The 14,062-nt window shown below is 41.4% G+C and overlaps 1 long non-coding RNA gene across 9 annotated transcripts in view; it reads left to right on the forward strand.

Moving 5' to 3' along the window:
• LOC102155195 overlaps positions 1-14,062 on the forward strand; it is a 67,863-nt gene that overhangs the window by 29,803 nt on the left and 23,998 nt on the right. For all 9 annotated transcript variants that reach the window (XR_005356487.1, XR_005356490.1, XR_005356489.1 and 6 more), the window contains exon 3: positions 13,006-13,072. This is a non-coding gene — a long non-coding RNA (uncharacterized LOC102155195). The remainder of the gene's footprint in view (positions 1-13,005; positions 13,073-14,062) is intronic.

The raw sequence follows: 14,062 nt of genomic DNA on the forward strand, positions 1-14,062 counted from the left end.
AGCATTTAAGGTAGAGGCAGATGATAAATAATGAGTTAACTTTTGGGTCCCTGTTCAAATTTTGGTGCAAAGTTGTTTTTTGTTTTCTGCGTGTGTGTTTTTTTAAGACTTATTTATTTGAGAGAGAGAGCAGAGGGAGGAGCACAGAGAGAGGGAGAGAGAGAGGGAATCTCCAGCAGATTCCCCCCTGAGCACAAAGTTGGATCCCAGGCCTTGAGATCATGACCTCAGTGGAAATCAAGAATTGGACACTCTACCAACAGAGCCCCCAGGAGCCCCAGTGCAAAGTTGTTTTGTATTCATCCTTCAGCCCTAGACCCTTTCCATTCAGGAGTGTTCACAGAGGCCTGAGACCTTAAGACTAGTTCACCAGAAGAGTCGGCATCTAGATCAAAGGTTTTACTTAAGTATAACAAAAATTTCTAGTGATTGTTAATAAAGAGATAGTGGTTGTATCTTGCTCTTTTACACTTTCCCATTTTCCCTGAGTAGGGTAACTATTTGAAAACCATGTAGAACAAGGACAAAATTAGGTCCTCAAAGATCCCTAGAGCTTTCTTTTGTTTTTTTTTTTTTTTTTTTTTTCAACACAGAAATAAGATTAATTGGAAAATGACAGAATCGAAGATATGTTTCACTTGGTTTAAGCAACGGCCAACTTTAATATAGAGCATCTGTGTCTTTCATTCTGCAAACAATTACGAGCTGATTTATATATTACAGAATTCAATTGCTGCTTAAAACGATCAAATTATCCCATTGAGTTCCTACAGAGCTCCTTAAAAAGTGTGTAAGAGACAAAAACAAGAGCATTTAACATTTTTAAACATATATTATCAGGTAAAACTGTTAATTTCTTGGCAAGGTCTATATTATATCATTTAGAAATATGTATTATTATCATGTTGGAATTGGCAGCAACTCGGACCTGAAGTCTTTTATTTAAAAAATTAAGAATGGAAGCTGCTTTTCTCTGAGAGCGTTGGTTAGTCTCGCATTTGTTGTGGAGCTCTAATAGCTACCATATGTTAGGTCTATTAAATGAATGATGTAATTTAGGCTGCCTGTTGTCCTGCCAACTGCTCCGTGCTGACTCCTTACTGTTAGCCTGTGTTACTCCAGTGTGTCCATATATCACCCAGCAGTAGCTCCTTACACAAACATGTTAGTCCTTGGGCCTTTAACCCCATCCATCATCATATACAGTCTCTGTCTCCTTCCTTTCAGAATTGAAACTAATGAAAAATAATGGTAAACCTTGGCAAAGAGTGTGCTTGCAGGGTAATAATCAACCCAGTGTTCTGGCTCATGGATAGAAAACCTGAGGGGAGTGCTGATGCTGAAGACAAGAGCATAATGTATGATTAAGAAAATTCGGACTTCTCCACAACATGAAAGACAGAAAAATGTCTCTCTTTTGTGAAACATAGATGGTAGCTTTTTCCTCCCTAGTGAACAGGACGATGGAATGAGAATGATCAGAGCAAAAGGAGTAACATGTAACATATGCCCTTTGCTTGTGCACTTCTGAGGGCTCCTATCCAGGAAGATAGTAGTTTCAGTCTGAGAATCTCAGATATTTATGTAGCTATGACCCAAATATTTTCCATTTTACCAATGGGAAAACAGAGGGCCAAGATTGATTAATGACTTATTTCAAGTTGCCATTTATTTATCCGTGTTTAGTAAAAGGAAATTTATAGATATTTTAAAAAATTCATTGGGAAAAATCCATTATCAATGATTCTATAAATTTAATTGAAATCTATTTCTTACAGCTTCACTTCACCGTGCTACAATTATCCTAGGCCTGCTTTTACTAGCATTTTCTAGTGAGTGCGACTTTTTTTCAGCATTATAAAGAAATCCTACCATTGCTACCGTACAGCTTCAAAGACATACATCTTTGTAGTATGTCTTATGTATTCAAATGTTAGGACTATTTATTTTCACTCAATATTCTGAATATACTGTCAATATGGCAGATTTCTTTTCAATGTTCTGTGGGGTTTTTTTCTTTAAGCCTAGGATTGGAGAGTAATTTTCTTTAATTTACACCTACTGTATGGTCCAGCAGAACCTAAAATTAATCCTTTCCTTTATGGGGAGTGCATAACAGTTGTACTCTTATGTAACCTGTTGGCTCCCACTTGTCATCTTAATGAACTTCCCCATTTCCTACTGTTTTACAATCTGTCCTTTTGGCATCTTCAGACTTCCTGCACTCTTCTTCCTTTGGTAAGTGTATTAGTTTCCTAGGGCTGCCATAACAAAATACCACAGACTGAGTGGCTTAAGCAACAGAAACTTATTTTCTCACAGTTCTGGAGACTAGAAGTCTGAGATTCAAGGAGTGAGCAGGATTGCTTCCTTCTGAGGGCCGTGAGGGAAGGATCTGCTCTAGGCCTGTCTCCGTGGCTTGTGGGTGGTTGTCTTCTTCATGTCTCTTCACATCATCTTTCCTCTGTATGCGTGTTCATGTCCAAATTTCCTCTTACAGAAACACCAGTCATACTGGATTAGGGCCCATCTTAATGACCTCACTTTAATGTAATTACTACTGTAGAGTAATTGGGGGGAGGGGCAGATGCAATTCAGCCCATAATGGTGGGAAAAAAAGACATAGAAATATTTAATGCTACATGGCATTTCTAGGGTATTGAGATTCCATGGATCCCCAAAATGTGGATCTTAATTATTAGTCAAGAAACATGGATATGTTGCATAGTGATATTAGTCTCCTAGCAGCCAAAATGCTAACTTGATAAGATTTAGATCCTCATCCCCACCCCCTACATGTCAAGAAAACAATGCATACTGAGTTAGCAAGTGTGTAGAGAATAGAGATCCTGAAATAGAAGCTGGGGGGAAAGAGGGCCTCCAGCGCCTTGCATGCCAAATGGTGATGGAAGTCAGATATTCTTTTTAATCATGTAGTAGGGGTATTTCCATTCAGGTCACAACACATGCGTGTAAACCAACACACACCCATCCCAAAATTTCCAGATAGTATTGTATTGAATATATGTTATTTATTTCATGGGAGTCAACAGTGTAAGTTCTCTGTAGTTTTCAAGGCTTTAAATGTAGGAAGAGATCTCCAAATAATTACAAAAGATTGTATAGTAATCCAAATTTGCCAAGCAGTTAAGAACCTGTTTCTCTGGAAAAATAGAACTATGAAGAGAATCACATACTACTAGAAGGCATAAGATATTAGAAGCCTTTATTTAATCCTTGGAATTTTTTTATGCCATTATTTAATCCTGGAAACCCTAAGTTGTGATTGTATTAGAGATCTAAATTTTTTTTTTCCTTACAACCTAGTGAAAATGACTTACGGGCGAGTTGGTGGGTGGTTAAGTGCTAGAGATGAGAAGTTAGCCTGGGGTTTTTACCAGATCAAATCTGTCTGTCTGCTCTGATTGTTGGGCCCTCAGGTTAATTCTGGGGACAGCCCGAGGAATAAGGACCTGCCCAGGGGCAGTGAAGATTGGGAGATGTTCATGGAAACTGACCTGGCCTCTTAAAGTGTTGCTCTGGATTAAGGATCCCAGACCAGCAGCTGTTATGAGTTGAACCAGCTTGTCCTCATGATCACATTCAGAAGAGGTTACAAGGAGGGAAATGGGGGCACAAGTAGCTCTCCTCAGCTGCTTCTATCAGAGGTTCTCAAAAAGCCTGGCATGTTGTGTGCTCACACTTAAAATGTTCCCTAAAAGCATAGATTTCTTTTTAAATTCTTTTTAAAGATTTATTTACTTATTTTAGAGAGAGCAGGAACAGGAGGGCCAGAGGGAGAGGGAGAGAGAATCTGCAGCAGACTTCATGCTGGGCGTGGAGCCTGATGCGTAGGGCTTGATCTCACGACCCTGAGATCATGACCCGAGCTGAAACCAAGAGTAGACTGCCTAACCGCCTGTGCTCCCCAGGCGCCCCCAAAGCCTGAATTTCCTGATGCTGCCCATTTTGCTTCATTGATCCTAGAGAAGACTCACATTATTACATTGAGGTGTTTTTAGCAAGGTCTTAGAATTCCCAGTATTAACCTGCTTGCTGCTCTTTAAAGTCACAGTTTTGGAGTTACATTTGAAATAGGATAAGTTTACCTTGGAAACAATAGGGATTACAGTCAGGTGTTTTCTTTATAAGCAGAGTGCTCACTAATATGCTTAAGTCTAGAAATTGCTGTTTTACTAATGGGTAAAAGCAGGACAACTTATCCCTTTTCTCAGAAAGTATTAGCGATTTCCTGCAGGAGGAAAGAAGTGGGAGAAAGCCCTTCCTACAGTCTTTAACAGTTTCCTATGTTATTTTCTGTGGCCTAAAGAGAGACGCATCCTGTTCTCCTTTCCCAATTTATCACTTCCTCACTTATACTCAATCCCCACACACCCACAGGGACCAATTCTCACTTCTACTGGTTTTATTGTGCAGTTCATTTATTTCTATAATCCTTCCAAATGACTCAAAAAAGTGGATGTGTATGTATTCTTAGAGGTGTCATTCTTGCTTGTCTTTAAATCATAGCACCCATTGGAATTTTAATCAACCTTCCAGGTCAGTTAAAAACTTCGGGTATAAACCAAGAGTTAAAATTATTGTTGTGCATTGAGTTTTCATAATAGAAGATTATCGCCATAAATGATTATTCTTCACCTTGCAGGTTAGGGAATGCAGTGATCTAAAAGCTCTTGCCTGTCAGTTTTATCTGCGACATGGGCAGATCAAGTCAGTGTGTACATTCTGCAGATTTTTAAGAGTCTTTGCTCAGGGGAAGGGCTGGACCCACGCGTGTGTCCTGTCAGTCTTGGGTAAAGTGGTAGTGGGTACCCTGGACTCTTGGACTGATGTTGCTACTTGGGCTTGTTCCTTCTTTCTTTCTCTTTCCCCCCTCTCTCTCCTTCCATCCGCCCCCCCCCCCCTTTTTTTCTTTCTTTTTCTTTGAAGCAAGTTAGACATACGCTGGACTCAGTAGCTCTGTTAAGGCCATATAGTTTGAGAGGAGAATTGGTAGGATTTAGAAGGGCTTTTTAATCAAAGCCTTAGGGGGGATGTGTCTGGTTATTTTTTGGAACAGGGACTAAATGAATGAGCCAGAAGGTGGTTGGAAAAACAGGCATTTATTCCTCTGGGTGTTTATATGAGGGCAGAGGGCTGAAAGCAGAAAAATTACAGGAATGGTGATTGATCTGGGAGCCAGCTGGAGAGCGTTGCTAAGGATAGACTGTTTTTGACAAATGGTAACCATCCTCAAGAGGATAAGAACATGTGGAAGGTAGGAGACCAAACTTTTCTTTTTATGGAGTCAATCAATACTTGTATTACAACAAATGAAGTCATTCAAAGAGAGGATTCCAAAGACATATGCAAATACATTTCCAAAAACAAAGGGCTCAGTTTAGAAGCAAGAACATTCAGTGTCTTTGCTGGTCAGGAGGTCAGGGACTACCCCTGAATTAACTAATTATCCGTGTTGCCTCTCTGTGTAAAACGACTTAAGCTGGTCAAGAGCTACTTCCCGAGTGGGATGAGGAAAAGGACCTAAATAATGACTGAGAGAGACTTTTGAAAAGTGGGAGTGAAGCTAGTGTAATCCGTTAGAAATTTATTAATAATATATTAGATTCAAAATACATCTGTCTTTTTTTCTCTTTACGTGGGCTAACGACCCACTCTGTTGCTTGGACCATGAGAAGAATTTATTAAAATCTGATGTGTCAAATAGTTTCAACACTCAAATAAAAAAATGTTATAGTCAAATGAAAAGTATAGAGAAAAATGGGCCTGGGGTGGGGGCTGGATCACACAGCCAAAGCCCCAGAGACCATCCGGAAAACTAAAGGAGTGTGTACAGGTTAGTGCAGGGCAGCCTGAGAGCCACGGAGGGAGCCTTGAGGTCTAATAGGAGATGTTAATCCTTGCTCTCGGGCCTGGATGACGGCTAAGACTCCAGGCTTGGAGCTGTAAGTCTCTGCAAAGTCTACAAAAGATGGACTAAAACTTGGGCAGTGTGAATATTTGAAGGGTAGATGTGGGAGGCCCCACAAAATAAGAACAAAGTGCCGAGAAACTGCACTGATTTCTTGGCAAAAAGGGGGTGACCATGCAGCCCAAGCCTGACAATGAAATAAAGATGTCAACCCAGTGGCTCTAATGGCTGTGTGACCCACATGTGTGATCAATGAAACTGGGAGTCCGGGGGTGTGTCACCATGGCTGGGATGCAGCCGTATCCCATGCTCAGCCGACAGGGAATCCCAGGAGGGGAGCATGGAAAACGGAAGCTCTTCTTTCCCGTCATGCTTCCTGCAATCTGGGGCATGGCCATTTTGTCATTATTCTTGAAACTGTACTTTTGTCAGGATTATATTTGTTAAGACTTGTCAGTTTTTACCTGTGGTGAAAAATTGTTGGAAAGACAAAAGTGTCGTTTGCTGTTTCAGAGACAAGGCAACATGGGAGAAGCTAGGGGGTAGAGGGTGCGGGTATTGAGCCGTAGGGAGATTCAGGGCCCAGAAGCGACTGTAGCAGTGACTCCCCATGTCTGCTTGAAGTGTTTTATCCCCAGCACACATCTGACAGTGTATGGGACAGTTCTGACTGCGGGGACTATAGGAGGCCCTGCTGCTGGCACCTAGCGGGTGTCAGCCACCTAACTAAACACCCCACCATACGCAGGACCCCACCCCCGCCCCACCCCAAGTTATTTGGTTCAGTCTGACAACAGTGCAGATGCTGGGAAGCCCCGGCAGAGGAGGGGCACGTGGCTCGGCCTCAGCGAGGGAGGGGGTGTCCTAGCAACAGGCCTGGCGCAGGAGAGGGTGGACTGAGACCCTGGGGTTGGGAAAGGCTGGAAAGCTTCTAGTGTCGGCAGGTGGGAGAGGGGTGGGGCGGAAGGGTGTGGAGCCTCTGGGCAACAAATGCGTCTGGAGGAGACGCCAGCATGTTACCCTAAAGGGGGACTTCGTTGTCCCCGCTGCTTGTCCAAAGGGCGGTGTGATCAGAACACGGCCTGCCCACTGGTGCTGCTGCTTGCCCTTGAGCCAGAGGACGATGGAAGGTCTACTCTCTCTTTCGGGTCTCCCCTGTCTTCACGTGGCGGCGGCCTTGACACCGTGTCGCTTCTGTTCCCTTTCTGGCCACTGAGCATTGACTCTATGTGTTTCTCCTTACACACCCTGTCCTGCCTGCTACTGGGAGTGCACCTGCTGAGGGTGCAGGACTGCCCTCTGCCTGGAACTGCCTGGAGCCAGTAGGCCTTATTCGAGGACACCTGGCTGGTGCCCTTGTCCCACCCTGCCTGGAGCCTTCTCGTAGGCCTCACTCAGGGACACCTGGCTGGTGCCCTTGTCCTGCCCTGCCTGGAGCCTTCTAGTAGGCCTTATTCAAAGACACCTGGCTGGTGTCCTCTGTCTTGCCAACCTGGAGCCTTGTAGTAGGTCTTATTTGGGGACACCTGGCTGGCTCAGTCGCTGAAGCATCCAGCTCTGGGTCTTAGCCCAGATCCCTGTCGGGAGATTGTGAGTTCAGGGGCGCATACACAGCCCTTCCTCAGTCTACCCTTCTCTGGCTCTCAACCCTGTTGCCTGCGCTTCCCTTGAAATTTTTTTCCCTTTTATAGTTTTCTGCCTTCCGGCTCTCTTTTTTATCCTGAAATCTTTCTCTTACTCCTTTTCAAGCTCAGTGCCTATGCCTGGTCTTTAAATCTATGTCCTCTGTCCGACTTTCTTTAATATATTTTGCTAGTGATACCACCTCTTCACACTCCTCCATCAACTCACTGTGGCTTGGGTACTGTAATCTCAAATATTTGCATACGAAACCACTCATTCTTGGTCATCAATTAGGAGGTTGCACGATGCCTTTAAGACGTCTCCAGGGCAGAGTTCCCCGTGGCTGATCCCTGACTTGCTTCCTGGGGGCCGAGCTTTCCCTGTATCTCTTGAATCGGCTTTGCTCAAGGCTTTGGATTTCTGATCCAGTGAGAAGATTCAGTTTTTTCCTGGTAAAGTGAGCAGAGCACTCAGTTACTCACCGTGTTATTTATCCACCAAGATTGCAGTTACTGACCCTGTACTTGCTTCATTTCGCCCTTTCTGTGTATATTGTAGAGGAAGTTTCCGCTTTAATTTGCTTGGATTTCAGAGTCTCCCACCAGCCTGCCAAGCTCCCAACTCTTACACATCCATTCTTTATCCTTCCACCTAAACTTGCTACGTTCTCTCTCCTATGAAATACTGTTTTTTTTTACACTAGATTCTTTACTTCCTTGGGTCAATGAGTAGAAGCTATGAAAATTTCTGGCTTGGAGGTAGAAGCTGTTGGGCAAAATTTGTGGGAGACAGGGAGGCCTTTTGGAACTTTCAAATCACATGATGCTAGCAGCTGCTCCAGGTAAGCCTGGCCCTGGCCTGCTTAATGCCTCTTCTGTTTAAAGCTTCCTGCATCACATGGCAATTACCACCCTACAGAGCAGGAACTTGAGAGCCTGTCAATAAGAGTGAAAGAAAAGGGTATGGGATGGAGAGAAGTAGAGGAAATTAAGCTGCTTCCAGGGTTTCCTTGTTCTAGCTATCATGCAAATAATTTAATAAGCCCGATGTGCTTTGCTTTAAATACAGTTTTGAAAATTTGCATGAAATGAATTTCTGCAAATAAAGTACTATTTCAGACATACTGTTTAAAATTCACTCTGGTAAATTTCATTAGGTTGAAAAGAGTGCTTAAAAAATAATTGCACTTTTATTTCATGGAGGCTATTATGCCTTTTAATACCAGATTTGTTTGCATTTATTCCATATTTGATTTTGTAATCACACAACCAGGAAAATAATTTCTTTTCTGCCACTGATCAATAGCTATATTAAAACTGCTTACCTGAGGCTGGCTAAAATAAAATAAAATAAAATAAAATAAAATAAAATAAATCTGATCTTTCTTCAGCTTGCTTTTCTGTGTTGAAAGCCAGGATGAGCAATGTAAGCTAAAATAGTACTCTGTAGCCCAAATCAGGCACTCTACACCAGATCCTTAGCAGATCTTCATTTTCCTTTGTGCTGCTATATTTTATTCTTTTGTCATGCAGACTTTTCTACTCAGAGTGAATAAAATTACTGGAAGTTTTTCTGTTTTCGTTTTTGTTTTTTATATTTCTAGAGGTGAATAAGGGAAATTACAGTGATATGTGGTGTGGTGTTCAGGTTATACTCGGTAGGCACTGACCTTGGTGTTTGAGTAACTCACAAGGGAGGCTATGAATAAGGCCAGAAAAATTCATAGGATTCAGGAAGACATATAATTTTTGTTTTTCCTAATATTTTAGTTATATTTCCTGAAACATTGCCTTTGGGAGTAAAATATAAGCTGGGACTTACTGGTCATTGACAGTACTCAGTATTCCCTAGAGTTGGAAGAAAAGCTCAGTAAAGATATTAAAAACACCCACAGTATTTCAATTTAACTGAAATATTTACTTTATAGAACTTCAGACTAGATCCTGTTGTTTCTGTGGGTTGATATTTAGCAGAAAAAAAGCCCACCACATTTCATCCAGCAATGCAAAAATTAGAGGGCTTTTTGTTTGATTTGTTTGTTTTCTATTTCTGTGGCACACCGCTGTTGGAGATAACATTTTATCCAACTTGAAAAGTGCTATTTATAAGGCAGGTGAAATTCTATTACTGCCAATTTATAGAAGCATGAATTTTCATAATGGCAAATGCGAAGCCGAATGTAGCCAGCAGGTAGCCCTGTTTTCTGATTGTTTCATCTTGCAGAAAATGTCACCAAAGTATAATTTGCTATTTTGCTTAGAAATTATATGGTGTGCCTAGGTAAAGTCCACAGAGTACAACAGTAGGGCTTTAAATAAATCTCTAGGGCCTGAGGAAAAAGTGAAAGGAAATTCCATGTCGCATTCGAAATCATTAGGATTTGTTTATTCCTCTATTTTTAAATTAATATGGTACCAGCAGATCTTGAGTTGCATAATAGAGATATTAGTTATTTTCACACAGGATTTTTTTTTTCTAATGTAAAAAATCTAACCCCCAGTTCAGAACTGTCCTCTTCAGGCCTACGTGAAAACATCTGAGGGTGATTATTTGCCAAGTACTGACAGATTTCCACATTTCTCTCCCACAGTAGTGCATTCTTCTTTTGGGACCCCAAGTAATCTCTAAGAACTTAAATCAGATCATACCAACCTGCCTAAAAATCCTTCAACTGATATTTGTCCCATTCAACTTAGAATAAGATCCTACTCCAAACCATGAGCTATAATACTCTATACCAGTAGTTCTTACTCATTTTGGTCTCAGCACCTCTCTACACTCCTAAACATTGTTGAGGATCCTCAGAATACTGTATTTGAGCTACAGCTATTTATATTAATATATTAGAAATTGGAACAAAATTTAAAAATATTTATTAGTTCATTTAAAAATAATAATACCCAATACACAACATTTTAATGAAAATAACTGTATTTTTCAAAACAAAATTTATTGAAAAGAATGACATTGCTTTACAGTTTTGCATATTTCCTTAACGTTTGGCTGGATTCTTGTATCTACTTTGACTTAATTTATTGCAGTAGCACTCATTCTTTGCCTTGAATGCAAAGGTCCGCTTCACTGGTGTCTGCAGAGAGGCCTTCCTTTTCACTCACTATGTAGTCACCCTATGTCCCATTACTTTACTTTCTCCATAGCATTTAAAATTATGTAAACTTTTATTATCTATGTCCTTGTTTATTATCCATCTCTACCCACTCAGTTACAAGCTGCACTTAGGTAAGCATCTTCTTTGTGTTACAAACCACTGTGTAATAGTTTTCAGTTGCTGCTTAACAAATTAACCCCACACATAGCAGCTTAAAACAGCATACATTTATTATCTTATGATTTCTGTGGGTTAGGAATTTGTGTGTGGTGTAGCTTGGTGGCTCCGGCTCAAGGGCTCTTCTAAGGTTGGGCTGAAGGAGCTCTCGCGCTCACTCCTATGATGGTTGGCAGGCACCTAGATGATCTGCTTCCAAGCTGATTCATATGGGCCAGTGCTGCCTCCCTACGTGGCAGGTGGCTTTCCCTAGGGTGACTGCTCAGAGAGAGAGAGAATCCAAGACAGAAGCTGCAGTGTTCTCATAATCTAACCTTGGAAGTGACATTCACTCACTTACCATTTTCATTCATTGGAGGGAGTCACTAGGTCTAATCCATACTCAAGGGGAGGGGATTATATGGGATGAGTAACGGGGTAGGGATCCCCAGGGGATGGACAGGCTCTTACCATCAACTGTATCCTCAGGGTTTAGGCATAATGACCGGTATGGTACATAGTAGGTACTCAGTAAATGTTTGTTTGTTTTTTAAATATTTTATTTATTTATTCATGAGAGAGAAAGAGGCAGAGACACAGGCAGAGGGAGAAGCAGGCTCCATGCAGGGAGCCCGATGTGGGACTTGATCCCGGGACTCTGTGATCACTCCCTAGGCTGAAGGCAGGTGCTCAACCGCTGAGCCACCTAAGCTTCCCAGTAAATACTTGTTTAATGAACATTGTGTCCATAAAGTACCTAGTAAAATACATGTTGCCAGAAGGTACAGCTTTGTTTTCTGAGCAGAAGGGGGATTATTGACATTATACAGCTTTTAGAATCCATGCTATTTATTCATGGCTCCTCTTGTGTATTGTATTATTTAGGTATTTGGCATAAGCCTACATACAAAGAAAACTATTAATTTCTTCTGTGGGATAAGAAGACCAATTGATGGTGCCTTCTGGGGCTTAAAGTGAGAAACTGGGTGAACCTACTAGTCTGCAGCTGTGATGTGTTCCTGCCACTTAATACCTGTTTTGCCCATTCTTCTTCTTATGTAAAATTTTTATTTACTAGAGAGATGGTGCTATTGTAAGACCACTGCTGTCTCCTGGCATCTTTGTTTGGCTTCTCTAGGGTAAGGAACACATTGAGTTGCCTAGTTGGCCATATTTGTTCCGAGATGCAGTAATTCCAAATTCATTAACTTTATTCATGGGACGATTATAATCATTTTCTAAATAAATAATCTAGGCTCGACTAATTTATTTACCACATAGAACTGCCCTAGAGTATCTTCATGTGTCTCTATGCTGTAGTACTATTTTAGGTCTTTTGAAGGAAATTATAGCTAATCTTCACTTTTAGTCATGATATAATAGCATTGTTTTTAAACTTGTTTCCAGAGCTATGTATATTGGTCACATGTTAGTATGAGTCAGCCTTTAAAATGTTTTTTATGCCACTTAGCTGGAACTATGGCAACAAGGTTATGGTAATTTCAACTAAACGTGAGAATGGAGGAAGAGATAATTTTATAGAATTAGGAATAGACCTGTGCAGGACATCTGGTCAATGAAGGGGTGACCTAAGGTCAATGTAAGCCTGAAAAAGGCGAGTTTCTACATCAGTCCAGGAAAAACAGGCTGGAGTATTCCAGAGGCCAGATGCATTGACTTTAGTGTTTTGCATAGGATTTTTCAAGTGCAGATGACATCTGTGGGTGTCCTGGATGGAGACTTTTTTCCAGCAAGAGTCTCATGAGGATGGGGCCATCTCAAGATTCCTCTAAGTGGCCTGACTGAGAGGGAAAGATGTGGTTAAAGGACACAGATTCTGGTGTTACACAGACCTGGGTTTCAATCTCTGCTCTGTCATTCTCAACAATAAGTGAAGGAAATAATTCCCATACTTTAGGATTGTTACAAAGATTTTGCAGAAAATACACGTAAAACAATTGCCTCACATAGAGGCTACGTGTGCAATATTTGTAGCTCTCTTTCCGCAGCTGAAATTTGGCAGAACATTGAATATAGGAACCCCAAGGGATGTCCCAGTTGTTTTGCTGGGTTTCAAACACACTCCCCTTGGCCTCCATTGCACAGCAGCAACCCTTGCTCCCCAGGTGCGTAGGGTCAGTTACCTCCACCAATATGGGGATTCTCTCTTTGCCTGTCTTCACAGGTCTGTGTGGTAGCCAGAGCTTCAGGTTCAGCAGAATCCTTGCCGCACTGCTGGAAGCCAGGATCCAGTAAGTAATAAGGTTGACAGAAAGCACAAATTCTGCAAATGGGTCATAGGAATAATGGTGGGAGAGGCCTGTCCTACTTGCACCCTGTTTCCCTGAAGAGCATGTTCCAGTTATGGGCAGCATAACCTTCTATACTGTTCAGTGCGTACAGCTACATCTGGAAGGACAGTCCCCGGCCACACTCAGTACCTTTCTAGAACTGGTGCCTGAGCTGCGCCCTCAGTGAGCCATCCCAGTGTTCTAGTAGCCTGTGGTCTCGTGCCCACTCTTGTATCTCTTTCACGGTAAGATAGCGCTTTGAATCTTAGGCCAGTAAGTTGGGAATTCTCCAAGTTCTCAGATGGCTTGTTTTGTCGTGACCATAGCGTCAGAACACCCCGCGGTGGGATGAGGGACAACCGTACCTGTGTGCAGTGCTCCCCATGGCAGTGACTGGGGTCAGAGGTGGGTCAAGAGAGTGTGAGGCAGGAGTGCAAAGCACAGAATATACAGTATGTGCTGTTTGTGACCTGCGTATTTCCTTGAAGAAAGCTGTTTGGGGTTATTTTATTGTTTTTATTTGGGTAACCTGATCTTTATTTATTCTACTGATTTTCTGTTTTTTTTTTTTTTTTTAAATCATTAACTTTCGGCTTTATGTTTATTATTTGATCTCTTTTGCTTTCTCATGGGTTTATTTTGCTTGCCTTTTCTAATTTCTTGGATGTAATGTTTAGTTCATTTTAATTAATATGAATATTTGAGGCCATAGATTTTCTTCACTGGCTGCAATATGGTGTTTTTATTATTATTTTCTAAAAAAGATACTCTGCAATTTTGGTTTTCATTTCCTCTTTGATCCAAGAGTCGCTTAACAGAGAGGTTTTTGTTTTTGGTTTTAACCTTTTGTTTTGGAGTAGTATCTAGCTTTCAAAGAAGTTATGACTAGTCAAAGAACCATCCTGTATCTTTACCCAGTTTTACCAAATGTTAACATTTTATCACATTTGC

Source organism: Canis lupus, chromosome 3 (genome assembly GCF_011100685.1).
Source record: "Canis lupus familiaris isolate Mischka breed German Shepherd chromosome 3, alternate assembly UU_Cfam_GSD_1.0, whole genome shotgun sequence".
Lineage (NCBI taxonomy): Eukaryota > Metazoa > Chordata > Mammalia > Carnivora > Canidae > Canis > Canis lupus.